Genomic DNA, 4921 nt, shown 5'->3' with positions numbered 1-4921 from the left:
AAAAAAAAAAAAAAGATTTGGCTCTCTTTTCAGCCCTTCAGGAAGTGGTATATATGGGAAAAAAAATGCCATTTGCTTTACATGTGCCTGGGGTGTTAAGTGGTTAGTTACCTCATAGTGTTGCAATTTGGGGGATGAGGGCAAGGGGACAAAGTTGCCAGGAGCTTTTCTTTTGAGAATTTAGAATGGTGCTGTGGTGGTTTGGATGAAAAATGGCCCCCAATAGGCTCATAGAGAGTGATGCTATTTGAAAGAATTATGATATATGGCCTTGTTGGAGTACTATGGGACCTTGTTGGAGGAAGTATGTGTCACTTGGGTTGGGCTTTGAGGTTTCAGAAGCTCAAGTTAGGCCCGATGGCTCACTCTCTCATCCTGTTGCCTGAGGACCAACATGTAGAACTCTCAGCTCCTCCCCCAGAACCATGCCTGCCTGGATCCTGGCATGATTTCTGCCATAATGATAATGGACTAAATTTCTGAACCTGTAAGCCAGCCACAATTAAATGTTTTCCTTTGTAAGAATTGCCAAGGTCATGGTGTCTCTTCACAGCAATCAAAACCCTAACTAAGACACATGTCTAGCATAAAATGAAGTTTTCTTTAGACTTTGCTTTCTCTGTTGGCTCTAGATCATCTGTATCAAGTCATTGATTTGCGTTGAGGCACAGACTGACACCAAGTCTGTAGAGCTATATTAACAGAGTTGTGTTTATTTTGGGATGATATAACTGTAATTTAGTAGCCTAATATATTCCCACTGGCCATAGGAGAATGAATAGAATCTTGGGAATTTAATTTTGAGGCCTCTAATATCCATAGTGTTTGATATTGACACGTGTGAATGATAATTATGATACATAGAGCAGCGAGACAGAGAAAATAAACATCTACTTTACCCAGGTAAAATTTGGTAAGGAGGAAGTCAAATCCCAGGCTTCATCTTGAGTAACCCTTTTTGCAAGTTTTTTTAAAAAAAGATTTAATTTTATGTATATGAATATACTGTAGCTGTCTTCAGACACATGAGAAGAGGGCATCGGATGCCATTACATATGGTTGTGAGCCACCATGTGGTTGCTCGGAATTGAACTCAGGACCTTTGGAAGAGCAGTCAGTGCTCTTAACCACTGAGCCATCTCACCAGCCCCTCCCCCCCTTTTGCAAGCTTTGTAATTGTAGTTCTTAACAGTTAATGTGACACTGAAGGAGCCCGGAAGACAGCATGAGCTTTGCTATAGGCATCATAGATAGCTATTTGTTCCTTTTGTGAGAGAGAAGGGAAGAAATTCCTTTTGGTGGAGGGGAACTAGTTTCCTTTGGATTTAATGTTGCAGCTTTTTGTTAATGATAAGTTTCTTCTGTAACTGCATCTCAGCTGAAATTAAGACATTATTGTCAGACCCGGGAAGGCTGGAATGACAGTCAAAGGCCAAGAGGGGGGCAGGGTACATCTGGTCTGCTGTCTAGATCATGTTGGACCATTTGGAGTTAGTGAAGTACAGTCATCTTTGGAGTGGTCTGAAATGATGGCCCAAAGCATGAGCTGAAGGTGGTAGGAAATCCTGTCAGAAGCATCTGGTTTCCATCAGCTTTCGGCAAGTTCGTGGCTCATGGCCCTTTTTGGAGTAGTTTGTAGGATGGAAATCTGACTGAAAATCTATAACAAGAGATATAACCTCCAAACAGAGGATAAAGTTTAGGAACTTAAAGGAAAATCTTACATTTGCCACTTCCCACTCAGGAATAGGCAGTGGGTGGGGAAAGCTTAGGCTGTTGACTGACATGATGCTGATCTGTGCACTGGATGCTATCTGGCCCAGCCTGGCAGGAGTGTTCAAACAAAGGAGAAAGGGTTCGAGCAGGGAGGGGGAAGTACAACCACTGCTGCTGCTCTGGTGCCACTGCTGCCCTGGCAACCACTGTTGCTCAGGGATGCTGAGCTGAGCCATTGGAGGGCTAGCTAGTGAGTGAGGTGCAAGAGAGCTTCTAGCTGTGAAAGCTTCAGGAGAGCATTCTCTTCCCAGGCACTGTTACAGCCCTTGTACATATTGACAGATGCTCTCAGGGGACAGAGTAATTCTCACATACCCTAATTCCTTCTGGATAGGATCTTATACAGTTTTGGGGTGGGTTGGGGTCTGAGAGCAGGTGGTTCTATTGGCTTGGTCTGAGATGTTAGGGATGCCTCATGTACAAGTGGAGGGGCTTGGGGGCACTGCCCCTACATGACTGATGGTCACAACTCTCTCTGTGGGGGCTGTGGCTATGTGATGGGGGCCTAGCGTCAGGAGCAGGTGAAGCTTCTACCACCCATTTGGGTACCCTGGGCTTCCAACCCAGCTCAACATTATCAGGCTTCCTCTCGTGGCTACTCATCTGCTGCTTTAGAAATTGGATGAGGCAAGGGGCCAAAAGAAGCAAGGCTCCAATGGCTAGTACGGGGCCAAGGAGGGGAAGAAGCTAAGCTACCAGGGGGTTAGAGTACCAAGGGGTAGGTGTGTTGGGAGCATAGTGTGCCCAGAGGTTCCTCCGGAGCTCTTTGAGTACTTGTACATCTTGTTCTATCAGTCCAGATTCACTGACATAGAAACAACATTCCTCTCCCAACAAAATACAAGTCCCTCACTGTTCAGCAGTCAGTAAGTCCAGGGCCCTCTGGTTTTGGAGAACAACCCCTGCTAAGATAACCTTATCCGGGATTGAAAAGACTCAAGGCTATTTGCAGTGGAGGCCATTGCCTGATTAATCTTGCCTGGAAGTCGCTGGCCAGACGTCGCATTTGGACGAGGACTGCTCCAGCGGTATCTGTCGCCCCCCAGTGAGATAGCAAGGCATAGGACTGCTCCAGCGGTATCTGTCGCCCCCCAGTGAGATAGCAAGGCATAGTCCCATGAGCAGAGGGATAAAGATCTCTCTTCTTTCGGCTTCTTCTCATCTACAAGGCGAGTTCTTAAGGTTCATAGAGATAAACCTGGGGAACAATTATCATGGGGGTGCAGGAACCTTGGGAAATGGAGTGCCTTTTTACCAGAGGAGAGTAAGAGAGTTTAACACATACTGATTTGGTGATGGTGATGTCACAGGCACATGTAAGATGAGGTTTGGAGTAGGGTCCTACAAGGCAAAATGGGGTGGGGGGGGGTAGGTCGAAGAGAGGAATGTCTTGTGCATTTCTTGTGGGTAAGGGTCCATGGAGTTCATAAAGGAAATGTTAATGGGAACAGCTGCTGATAGTGGTCAGGAGAGAGAAGCACAGAAAAAACATTGGGAGGAATTGGGATGGGTGGTTAATGGAAAGAGGTCAGCTGCACATTGGATATATTGTAGCAAGGGAAAGGTAGCTTGGAGTGCCTTTTGAGATTGATTTTCCTGTTGAATATTGACATGGGTAAAGACTTATTTGGAGGTGGTAACAAGCTAACGGGAGACATGTAGGTAAACTATGAGGTATTTGGCATAGCCGATAGGGTAAAGTTTACCCATGACTCTGATTTGACAATATTCATCCCATGGATAGCTTACGGAAAGCTGAAAATGAGTTTTAAGGTTAGAGAGCACGGTGCCACGGAGACTGGTGGATTCCATTCTGCAGCTCCAATATCTGCAATATCTCCATATGTGGAGACCTCCTGGAGACTTCACCTGTGTTTCGGTAAGGAAAGCAGAGGAAAGAGCTGGAGATAGTAGAGATAGAATCTATATGTAGGGGGATCTCAATCCTAGTCCAATATCCTTCAAGTGGGCAATCCTGGGTTCCTATGATTTTGTTACATCCTTTGTAGGTCTTCAGTGGTGAGTGTTGGGAAGGATAGGGAAAAGCTGGGCAGTAGCAGAGTTAGTATGAAGAATGACAAAAACAGCCAAGAGAATAGAGGAGAGGGGATCTTGTGGAGGGCATGTGGCCTGGCCAGCAGTCACCAGGTGCTCTGGATGTGGTACTACCTTTGCTGCCTCCTCCTCCTCCTCTGTCCTTGATCTGCCAGTGAGAGGCAGGCCATCTTCTTGGTTGGTGGGGCGGTGTCAGACATTTCTGGCAGAAACCCAGATAGGCTTAGGCTTTGTTCTGTGGAAAAACACAAGCAAAACCCCTCCCAGTTATAAGGAGAGGGTCTGGTCCCTTCCAAATTCCACACAAAGAATCATGCCATCATACTAGGATTGGAGGTTAATTTTGGTGTGAGGCAGTGAAGGGAGTTAAGAGGGTGTTTGGAGTTTTTGTAGATGTTAAATATGTTTAGTGTTGTCAGAGTCATCATTAATTGTACATTGGGGAGGGGTAGGTGGTTGGTTTTTGTTTTAGAAGTTGGACTTTTAGGATTTGATGTGTTCTTTCTATTATTCTTTTACCCTGAGGGTCGTGAGGGATCCCTGTATGGTAGGCATTTCCCCAATGTATGCAGAAGGTTTTGAATTGAGAGCTAGTGAAGGCAGGGTCATTATCAGTTTTTATCTGTTAAGGAATGCCCATGGTGGCAAAGGTGGTGAATTAACCTTTTTGAGTTTTTACCTGTTTGGGCTGTAGCCCATATAAAATGAGAGTATGTATCTATGGTAACAAAAACATATTTCTGTCTACTGAATTGGGGAATATGGTTGACATTAATATGCCATAAGGCATTGGATTTAGGTAAGGCTGGGGTGGTAATAAGGGAGGCACAAGAGAAGCATGTTTTTATTATCCTTTGCAGTTGAGCAAGGGAGATGTCTAGGAAGCGGGCATGAAGCCCCTCTATATTTGTGTGTGTCTGCGATGGAATTGGTCTGCTTGCTCAGTTGAGGCTGTGAATGTTACTGTTGAGGCAGTTTGGTCAGCAAGAGCATTTCTCTCAGATATCTTGACAGGGGACTGTGAGATCTGACATGCTGGTTGTAGATGGAGGAGTCTCTTTCCTGTAGGAGGGTGGAGACCTGTATGAGT

This window comes from Mastomys coucha, chromosome X (assembly GCF_008632895.1).
Source record: "Mastomys coucha isolate ucsf_1 chromosome X, UCSF_Mcou_1, whole genome shotgun sequence".
Classification (NCBI taxonomy): domain Eukaryota; kingdom Metazoa; phylum Chordata; class Mammalia; order Rodentia; family Muridae; genus Mastomys; species Mastomys coucha.
This window is presented reverse-complemented; position numbering follows the sequence as displayed.